The sequence below is a fragment of the Haliotis rufescens genome, unplaced genomic scaffold (genome assembly GCF_023055435.1).
Source record: "Haliotis rufescens isolate VD_foot unplaced genomic scaffold, xgHalRufe1.0.p SCAF_110, whole genome shotgun sequence".
Taxonomy (NCBI): domain Eukaryota; kingdom Metazoa; phylum Mollusca; class Gastropoda; order Lepetellida; family Haliotidae; genus Haliotis; species Haliotis rufescens.
Window position 1 is genome coordinate 177,787 of NW_025963792.1, and position 11,859 is coordinate 189,645.

The window sequence follows — 11,859 nt, forward strand, 5'->3', positions numbered from 1 at the left end:
CCTTACCCCACCCTAACTAGAACATGTCCAACCAGATCCCAGACTAACCAGACACCGCCCTCACCCCACCCTAACCAGATCCTAAACTAACCAGACCACACCCAGCCCAAATCTTGATCTCAACACTTACCGTGACTCTAACCTAACCATTATCTCAAACCTCACTGTGATCCCTGACCCTGACCTTGGACCCTAACCATATCCACTTTGATGTTTTTGACACCGACCTTGCAGTGACATGGGCTCCAACCTCCAGCCATAACACCAACCACAACCACAACCACAACCACAACCACAACCACAACCAAATCAAATCAAATCCCGAGCAATATCCTACCATCCAAATCATGCATCTCCTTGCCCCATAATTCTGTCAATACTGAAAATGCTACATTTATTTTGAAAACCTTGTATTGAGATGAGAGTACTATTTTCCTGTAGTAGACTCCATGGTTCTAATGGTTCACCACTGAGCCTTAATGGGATGGTTCTTAGCCTGGGGGATAATTTTGAAGCTTATTAATCTGCTTCCTCCTCTTATCATCCTGACTGCCTCCGTGGTCTGGTGGTAGACATCTGCCCAGAGAGAAGGTCTGGGGGTTTGATCCCCTGCCACGTCATTTTTGTTACCCTTCCTGGTGCTCGGTATTAAGGGGCTAAAACAAGGACTGGTCAGCTCCGAGTCAGTATACTGTGTCTGAGTGGTGTATTCTTGTTAAACTGCAGTATGGTATCTCAGTGGGTTAGCACTTTAAGTCGGCATCAGTCTGGACTAGTACAAGCAGCCACACACACACATTCGCACAGAGCCAACCACACACACATTCACACACATATGCATGCACGTTGCTATATAAGTGCAATGATCTTGAATGCGATGTTAAACCCTATTTCTCCTCACCTTATCATCCAATAGTGGGACTATACTCTACCAAACTGGCTGATTAAGAAGTTTAAACCCCACTTTGTCTTTTGACTAAGTTTCTGATGTATGTACGGATACAGTAAATATACTACACATGCCATGACAGATTAGAGTTGTATGAAATAATCAGATGGTCCCTCTGAGTAATATATGATCACCCTTGTTACAAAATGAAAATGTCTGAATTTCACACATGACAAAACAATCTGGGCTGAAAACATGACCTAAGTGTTGGCTTGACAGGGGATATTTATATCCAGAGGATAAACACTCATCCACTTGTTGCTTTGGTTGCTGGTGGGACATAATGTTTTCCAATTATTACACAACATTCTTACATTTGTACATATGTAAATCTCTAAGTTAATACCTCCAGGTATTTGTGATGTAATATGACCTCTATGTGACCTTCTGCTATGCCTGTAGTATGTTGTGTAGTGAAAGCTTACAAAGACCTGTCCTGTGCGGATTTGGGTCACAATGGTTCACTAGGTCTTCAGCAACCCGTGCTTGCTGTAAGAGTCGACTATGCTTGTCGTAAGAGGCGACTATCGGAATCGGGTGGTCAGGCTCGCTGATATTGTTAATGCACGTCATCGATCCCAATTGCGTGGATCGCTGCTCATGATGTCAATTACTGGATTGTCTGGTCCAGACTCGATTATTTACAGACCGCCGTCATATAGCTGGAATATTGCTGAGTCCGGTGTTAAACAACAAACAAACAAAATTACACAACATTCTTACATATGTACATATATTAATCTCTAAGTTAATACCTCCAGGTATTTGTGATGTAATATGACCTCTATGTGACCTGCTATGCCTGTAGTATGATGTGTAGTGAAAGCTTTCAAAGACCTCTCCTGTGCGGATTTGGGTCACAATAGACAGTACTTATGCTTATCAACGAAAGTGGGGATTGGTTGTCAAACTGCTCTATGTGACTGATTGCTTATTGGACATCCTATGCTTGTTGTTAGAGGCGACTAATGGGATCGGGTGGTCAGACTTGTCGACTTGGTTGATGCATATCATCGTATCCTAATGCTCATGATGTCAATCACAGGATTGTCTGGTCCAGCTTTGATTATTTACAGACCACTGTCATATAGCTAGAATATTGCTGAGTACAGAGTTAAAACTAAAAAACAAACAAACAAACAAACAAACAAATATCATCGACTATCAACAACTGGATTTCCTGGTCATAAAGCAACAAACCAACGAAGGACACAGATCAGTCAGATCTAAACTGTTTCACTCTGTGTACGCTGGAGTGGAGTCAAAGGAGTAGCCTGTTACTCATATTTAGGGACCAAGCTGGCTCCTTGTTTCATTAGGGGTGGTCGGGTAGCCTAGTGGTCAAAGCGTTCGCTTGTCATGCCGAAGACCCGGCTTTGATTCCCGACTTGGGTACAATGTGTGAAGCCCATTTCTGATGTCCCCCCACCTGGATATTGCTGGAATATTGCTAAAAGCGACGTAAAACCATACTCAATCCTTGTTTAATAAATGATCATACCCTTATGAAAAGAGCAATCCTCTTAGCTTATGCACTATGCGATCATGTTGCTACGACTGTCACTAATCTATGTTAAAGTATGCGAGTAATGATCATCTTAGCGCTCCGATGCCCTGTGGAACATGGCACAGATTATAGTATGCTCAGCTCAAACACTTTTAGTTGTCACGAGTTTTAGAATTAACCTGATGCTGTAGAAATCAAACGAAGCAATTTACAAGTGACAATATACACCTTCCATACACATTGATGACAAAGAAATGAGAACTGAAATATTGAGTATAAACCTAAGTATTTTCTTAGTGCGAGTCGATGTTTGTGACAGAAGAGCATCCATTAAATATATGCCAACAATATACACACATTGCCAGGGTTCTCCAACATAGATGGCGGGTTTAATAAATAATCTACCAACCTGCTCTGTTTTGACAAAAGTAAACTTACGTATGAATTGACCACACATAATCAGCTGAGTTCAAATCCCAAATTTGCGTTGATTTACTTTGTTTGTTTTCAGCACCAATCACATCTAGGACCTTGCTATAAGTAAAATGCTGTTCAGAGCGGTGTTGTTTAACACTGTGCTTGGCAATATTCTAGCTATAACAGGGTGGTCTGTAAATAAGACCATGACAGTGTACGAGACAATGACACGAGATTCCTTCACAACACAGCAAACGGGCACAATTGAATACGTTTCAGCCTATTCAGATATTTGAGCTTTTCTGGAAAAATACGAATATATGTGTATGCAGGTATTGATACTAAAACGTCACTTCAATTGTAATGAAGCAGCTGTTTATCTTGAGAAGAAACTTGTCTTTGATTGACGTTATTTGTTTATCAGAAATGTACATGATATCTTGAATGTGGTTACTAGATGTTTATTTGTCTAATGATTGTACAGTCATGTGCGCTGAAGCTGTATAACATACTGCTTGCCCATTGCATCATTGTTTTGTACCGAAGGTATTCATCAGATCACTTTATAAAAGATGCACAAACTGACCTTGTCTGTGTTGTTTATGAAAGGTGTTCATCCAAAAACATTCAAGTACAAATTGTCTCAGGTCGTCATCAGATCCAACAGACACACCAAACCACTGATGGTGTTTTGTGCAGGAAGTCATCAGATCAGGTAAAAGATGAACCAACATCACTGACTGTTTTGTAAAGGTGTCAGTCATCAGATCACGTAAAAGATGAACCAACATCACTGACTGTGCTTTGTAAAGGTGCCAGTCATCAGATCACGTAAAATATGAACCAACATCACTGACTGTGTTTTGTAAAGGTGCCAGTCATCAGATCACGTAAAAGATGAACCAACATCACTGACTGTGTTTTGTAAAGGTGTCAGTCATCAGATCATGTAAAAGATGAACCAACATCACTGACTGTGCTTTGTAAAGGTGCCAGTCATCAGATCACGTAAAAGATGAACCAACACCACTGACTGTGTTTTGTAAAGGTGTCAGTCATCAGATCACGTAAAAGATGAACCAACATCACTGACTGTGCTTTGTAAAGGTGCCAGTCATCAGATCACGTAAAAGATGAACCAACACCACTGACTGTGCTTTGTAAAGGTGCCAGTCATCAGATCACGTAAAAGATGAACCAACATCACTGACTGTGTTTTGTACAGGTGCCAGTCATCAGATCACGTAAAAGATGAACCAACATCACTGACTGTGTTTTGTACAGGTGTCAGTCATCAGATCACGTAAAAGATGAACCAACATCACTGACTGTGCTTTGTAAAGGTGTCAGTCATCAGATCACGTAAAAGATGAAGCAACATCACTGACTGTGTTTTGTAAAGGTGCCAGTCATCAGATCACGTAAAAGATGAACCAACATCACTGACTGTGCTTTGTAAAGGTGTCAGTCATCAGATCACGTAAAAGATGAAGCAACATCACTGACTGTGCTTTGTAAAGGTGCCAGTCATCAGATCATGTAAAAGATGAACCAACATCGCTGACTTTGCTTTGTAAAGGTGCCAGTCATCAGATCACGTAAAAGATGAACCAACACCATTGACTGTTTTGTAAAGGTGTCAGTCATCAGATCACGTAAAAGATGAACCAACATCACTGACTGTTTTGTAAAGGTTTCAGTCATCAGATCACGTAAAAGATGAACCAACATCACTGACTGTTTTGTATAGGTGCCAGTCATCAGATCACGTAAAAGATGAACCAACATCACTGACTGTGTTTTGTAAAGGTGTCAGTCATCAGATCATGTAAAATATGAACCAACATCACTGACTGTTTTGTAAAGGTGCCAGTCATCAGATCACGTAAAAGATGAACCAACATCACTGACTGTGTTTTGTAAAGGTGTCAGTCATCAGATCACGTAAAAGATGAACCAACACCACTGACTGTGCTTTGTAAAGGTGCCAGTCATCAGATCACGTAAAAGATGAACCAACATCACTGACTGTGTTTTGTAAAGGTGCCAGGCATCAGATCACGTAAAAGATGAACCAACATCGCTGACTTTGTTTTGTAAAGGTGCCAGTCATCAGATCACGTAAAAGATGAACCAACACCACTGACTGTGCTTTGTAAAGGTGCCAGTCATCAGATCACGTAAAAGATGAACCAACATCACTGACTGTGTTTTGTAAAGGTGTCAGTCATCAGATCATGTAAAAGATGAACCAACATCACTGACTGTGTTTTGTAAAGGTGTCAGTCATCAGATCACGTAAACGATGAACCAACATCGCTGACTGTGTTTTGTAAAGGTGTCAGTCATCAGATCACGTAAAATATGAACCAACATCACTGACTGTTTTGTACAGGTGTCAGTCATCAGATCACGTAAAAGATGAACCAACACCACTGACTGTGTTTTGTAAAGTTGCCAGTCATCAGATCATGTAAAAGATGAACCAACATCACTGACTGTGTTTTGTAAAGGTGTCAGTCATCAGATCACGTAAAAGATGAACCAACATCACTGACTGTGTTTTGTAAAGGTGTCAGTCATCAGATCACGTAAAAGATGAACCAACATCACTGACTGTGTTTTGTAAAGGTGTCAGTCATCAGATCACGTAAAAGATGAACCAACATCACTGACTGTTTTGTACAGGTGTCAGTCATCAGATCACGTAAAAGATGAACCAACACCACTGACTGTGTTTTGTAAAGTTGCCAGTCATCAGATCATGTAAAAGATGAACCAACATCACTGACTGTTTTGTACAGGTGTCAGTCATCAGATCACGTAAAAGATGAACCAACACCACTGACTGTGTTTTGTAAAGTTGCCAGTCATCAGATCATGTAAAAGATGAACCAACATCACTGACTGTGCTTTGTAAAGGTGCCAGTCATCAGATCACGTAAAAGATGAACCAACATCACTGACTGTTTTGTAAAGGTTTCAGTCATCAGATCACGTAAAAGATGAACCAACATCACTGACTGTTTTGTAAAGGTGCCCGTCATCAGATCACGTAAAAGATGAACCAACATCACTGACTGTGTTTTGTAAAGGTGTCAGTCATCAGATCATGTAAAATATGAACCAACATCACTGACTGTTTTGTAAAGGTGCCAGTCATCAGATCACGTAAAAGATGAACCAACATCACTGACTGTGTTTTGTAAAGGTGTCAGTCATCAGATCACGTAAAAGATGAACCAACACCACTGACTGTGCTTTGTAAAGGTGCCAGTCATCAGATCACGTAAAAGATGAACCAACATCACTGACTGTGTTTTGTAAAGGTGCCAGGCATCAGATCACGTAAAAGATGAACCAACATCGCTGACTTTGTTTTGTAAAGGTGCCAGTCATCAGATCACGTAAAAGATGAACCAACACCACTGACTGTGCTTTGTAAAGGTGCCAGTCATCAGATCACGTAAAAGATGAACCAACATCACTGACTGTGTTTTGTAAAGGTGTCAGTCATCAGATCATGTAAAAGATGAACCAACATCACTGACTGTGTTTTGTAAAGGTGTCAGTCATCAGATCACGTAAACGATGAACCAACATCGCTGACTGTGTTTTGTAAAGGTGTCAGTCATCAGATCACGTAAAAGATGAACCAACATCACTGACTGTTTTGTACAGGTGTCAGTCATCAGATCACGTAAAAGATGAACCAACACCACTGACTGTGTTTTGTAAAGTTGCCAGTCATCAGATCATGTAAAAGATGAACCAACATCACTGACTGTGTTTTGTAAAGGTGTCAGTCATCAGATCACGTAAAAGATGAACCAACATCACTGACTGTGTTTTGTAAAGGTGTCAGTCATCAGATCACGTAAAAGATGAACCAACATCACTGACTGTGTTTTGTAAAGGTGTCAGTCATCAGATCACGTAAAAGATGAACCAACATCACTGACTGTTTTGTACAGGTGTCAGTCATCAGATCACGTAAAAGATGAACCAACACCACTGACTGTGTTTTGTAAAGTTGCCAGTCATCAGATCATGTAAAAGATGAACCAACATCACTGACTGTTTTGTACAGGTGTCAGTCATCAGATCACGTAAAAGATGAACCAACACCACTGACTGTGTTTTGTAAAGTTGCCAGTCATCAGATCATGTAAAAGATGAACCAACATCACTGACTGTGTTTTGTAAAGGTGCCAGTCATCAGATCACGTAAAAGATGAACCAACATCGCTGACTGTGTTTTGTAAAGGTGTCAGTCATCAGATCACGTAAAAGATGAACCAACATCACTGACTGTGTTTTGTAAAGGTGCCAGTCATCAGATCACGTAAAAGATGAAGCAACATCACTGACTGTGTTTTGTAAAGGTGCCAGTCATCAGATCACGTAAAAGATGAACCAACATCACTGACTGTGTTTTGTAAAGGTGTCAGTCATCAGATCACGTAAAAGATGAACCAACACCACTGACTGTGTTTTGTAAAGGTGTCAGTCATCAGATCACGTAAAAGATGAACCAACATCACTGACTGTGCTTTGTAAAGGTGTCAGTCATCAGATCACGTAAAAGATGAACCAACATCACTGACTGTGCTTTGTAAAGGTGTCAGTCATCAGATCACGTAAAAGATGAACCAACATCACTGACTGTGCTTTGTAAAGGTGTCAGTCATCAGATCACGTAAAAGATGAAGCAACATCACTGACTGTGCTTTGTAAAGGTGTCAGTCATCAGATCACTTTATAAAAGATGCACAAACTGACCTTGTCTGTGTTGTTTATGAAAGGTGTTCATCCAAAAACGTTCAAGTACAAATTGTCTCAGGTCGTCATCAGATCCAACAGACACACCAAACCACTGATGGTGTTTTGTGCAGGAAGTCATCAGATCACGTAAAAGATGAACCAACACCATTGACTGTTTTGTAAAGGTGTCAGTCATCAGATCACGTAAAAGATGAACCAACATCACTGACTGTGCTTTGTAAAGGTGCCAGTCATTAGATCACGTAAAAGATGAACCAACATCACTGACTGTGTTTTGTAAAGGTGTCAGTCATCAGATCACGTAAAATATGAACCAACATCACTGACTGTGCTTTGTAAAGGTGTCATTCATCAGAGCACGTAAAAGATGAACCAACATCACTGACTGTGTTTTGTAAAGGTGTCAGTCATCAGATCACGTAAACGATGAACCAACATCGCTGACTGTGTTTTGTAAAGGTGTCAGTCATCAGATCACGTAAAAGATGAACCAACATCACTGACTGTGCTTTGTAAAGGTGCCAGTCATTAGATCATGTAAAAGATGAACCAACATCACTGACTGTGTTTTGTAAAGGTGTCAGTCATCAGATCACGTAAAAGATGAACCAACATCACTGACTGTGCTTTGTAAAGGTGTCAGTCATCAGATCACGTAAAAGATGAACCAACATCACTGACCTCTGTTTTGTAAAAGTGTCAGTCATCAGATCACGTAAAAGATGAACCAACATCACTGACTGTTTTGTAAAGGTGTCAGTCATCAGATCATGTAAAAGATGAACCAACGTCGCTGACTGTGCTTTGTAAAGGTGTCAGTCATCAGATCACGTAAAAGATGAACCAACATCACTGACTGTGTTTTGTAAAGGTGTCAGTCATCAGATCATGTAAAAGATGAACCAACGTCGCTGACTGTGTTTTGTAAAGGTGTCAGTCATCAGATCACGTAAAAGATGAACCAACATCACTGACTGTGTTTTGTAAAGGTGTCAGTCATCAGATCACGTAAAAGATGAACCAACATCACTGACTGTGTTTTGTAAAGGTGTCAGTCATCAGATCATGTAAAAGATGAACCAACATCACTGACTGTTTTGTAAAGGTGTCAGTCATCAGATCATGTAAAAGATGAACCAACATCGCTGACTGTGCTTTGTAAAGGTGTCAGTCATCAGATCACGTAAAAGATGAACCAACATCACTGACTGTGTTTTGTAAAGGTGTCAGTCATCAGATCACGTAAAAGATGAACCAACATCACTGACTGTGTTTTGTAAAGGTGTCAGTCATCAGATCACGTAAAAGATGAACCAACATCACTGACTGTGCTTTGTAAAGGTGTCAGTCATCAGATCACGTAAAAGATGAACCAACATCACTGACTGTGTTTTGTAAAAGTGTCAGTCATCAGATCACGTAAAAGATGAACCAACATCACTGACTGTGTTTTGTAAAGGTGTCAGTCATCAGATCACGTAAAAGATGAACCAACATCACTGACTGTTTTGTAAAGGTGTCAGTCATCAGATCACATAAAAGATGAACCAACGTCGCTGACTGTGCTTTGTAAAGGTGTCAGTCATCAGATCACGTAAAAGATGAACCAACATCACTGACTGTGTTTTGTAAAGGTGTCAGTCATCAGATCACGTAAAAGATGAACCAACATCACTGACTGTGTTTTGTAAAGGTGTCAGTCATCAGATCACGTAAAAGATGAACCAACATCACTGACTGTGTTTTGTAAAGGTGTCAGTCATCAGATCACGTAAAAGATGAACCAACATCACTGACTGTGCTTTGTAAAGGTGTCAGTCATCAGATCACGTAAAAGATGAACCAACATCACTGACTGTGCTTTGTAAAGGTGCCAGTCATCAGATCACGTAAAAGATGAACCAACATCACTGACTGTGTTTTGTAAAGGTGTCAGTCATCAGATCATGTAAAAGATGAACCAACATCACTGACTGTTTTGTAAAGGTGCCAGTCATCAGATCACGTAAAATATGAACCAACATCACTGACTGTTTTGTAAAGGTGTCAGTCATCAGATCACGTAAAAGATGAACCAACATCACTGACTGTTTTGTAAAGGTGTCAGTCATCAGATCACGTAAAAGATGAACCAACATCACTGACTGTGCTTTGTAAAGGTGTCAGTCATCAGATCACGTAAAAGATGAACGAACATCACTGACTGTGTTTTGTAAAAGTGTCAGTCATCAGATCACGTAAAAGATGAACCAACATCACTGACTGTGTTTTGTAAAGGTGTCAGTCATCAGATCACGTAAAAGATGAACCAACATCACTGACTGTTTTGTAAAGGTGTCAGTCATCAGATCATGTAAAAGATGAACCATCGTCGCTGACTGTGCTTTGTAAAGGTGTCAGTCATCAGATCACGTAAAAGATGAACCAACATCACTGACTGTGTTTTGTAAAGGTGTCAGTCATCAGATCACGTAAAAGATGAACCAACATCACTGACTGTGTTTTGTAAAGGTGTCAGTCATCAGATCACGTAAAAGATGAACCAACATCACTGACTGTGTTTTGTAAAGGTGTCAGTCATCAGATCATGTAAAAGATGAACCAACATCACTGACTGTTTTGTAAAGGTGCCAGTCATCAGATCACGTAAAATATGAACCAACATCACTGACTGTTTTGTAAAGGTGTCAGTCATCAGATCACGTAAAAGATGAACCAACATCACTGACTGTTTTGTAAAGGTGTCAGTCATCAGATCACGTAAAAGATGAACCAACATCACTGACTGTGTTTTGTAAAAGTGTCAGTCATCAGATCACGTAAAAGATGAACCAACATCACTGACTGTGTTTTGTAAAGGTGTCAGTCATCAGATCACGTAAAAGATGAACCAACATCACTGACTGTTTTGTAAAGGTGTCAGTCATCAGATCACATAAAAGATGAACCAACGTCGCTGACTGTGCTTTGTAAAGGTGTCAGTCATCAGATCACGTAAAAGATGAACCAACATCACTGACTGTGTTTTGTAAAGGTGTCAGTCATCAGATCACGTAAAAGATGAACCAACATCACTGACTGTGTTTTGTAAAGGTGTCAGTCATCAGATCACGTAAAAGATGAACCAACATCACTGACTGTGTTTTGTAAAGGTGTCAGTCATCAGATCACGTAAAAGATGAACCAACATCACTGACTGTGCTTTGTAAAGGTGTCAGTCATCAGATCACGTAAAAGATGAACCAACATCAATGACTGTGCTTTGTAAAGGTGCCAGTCATCAGATCACGTAAAAGATGAACCAACATCACTGACTGTGTTTTGTAAAGGTGTCAGTCATCAGATCATGTAAAAGATGAACCAACATCACTGACTGTTTTGTAAAGGTGCCAGTCATCAGATCACGTAAAATATGAACCAACATCACTGACTGTTTTGTAAAGGTGTCAGTCATCAGATCACGTAAAAGATGAACCAACATCACTGACTGTTTTGTAAAGGTGTCAGTCATCAGATCACGTAAAAGATGAACCAACATCACTGACTGTGCTTTGTAAAGGTGTCAGTCATCAGATCACGTAAAAGATGAACGAACATCACTGACTGTGTTTTGTAAAAGTGTCAGTCATCAGATCACGTAAAAGATGAACCAACATCACTGACTCTGTTTTGTAAAGGTGTCAGTCATCAGATCACGTAAAAGATGAACCAACATCACTGACTGTTTTGTAAAGGTGTCAGTCATCAGATCATGTAAAAGATGAACCATCGTCGCTGACTGTGCTTTGTAAAGGTGTCAGTCATCAGATCACGTAAAAGATGAACCAACATCACTGACTGTGTTTTGTAAAGGTGTCAGTCATCAGATCACGTAAAAGATGAACCAACATCACTGACTGTGTTTTGTAAAGGTGTCAGTCATCAGATCACGTAAAAGATGAACCAACATCACTGACTGTGCTTTGTAAAGGTGTCAGTCATCAGATCACTTTATAAAAGATGCACAAACTGACCTTGTCTGTGTTGTTTATGAAAGGTGTTCATCCAAAAACATTCAAGTACAAATTGTCTCAGGTCGTCATCAGATCCAACAGACACACCAAACCACTGATGGTGTTTTGTGCAGGAAGTCATCAGATCACGTAAAAGATGAACCAACACCATTGACTGTTTTGTAAAGGTGTCAGTCATCAGATCACGT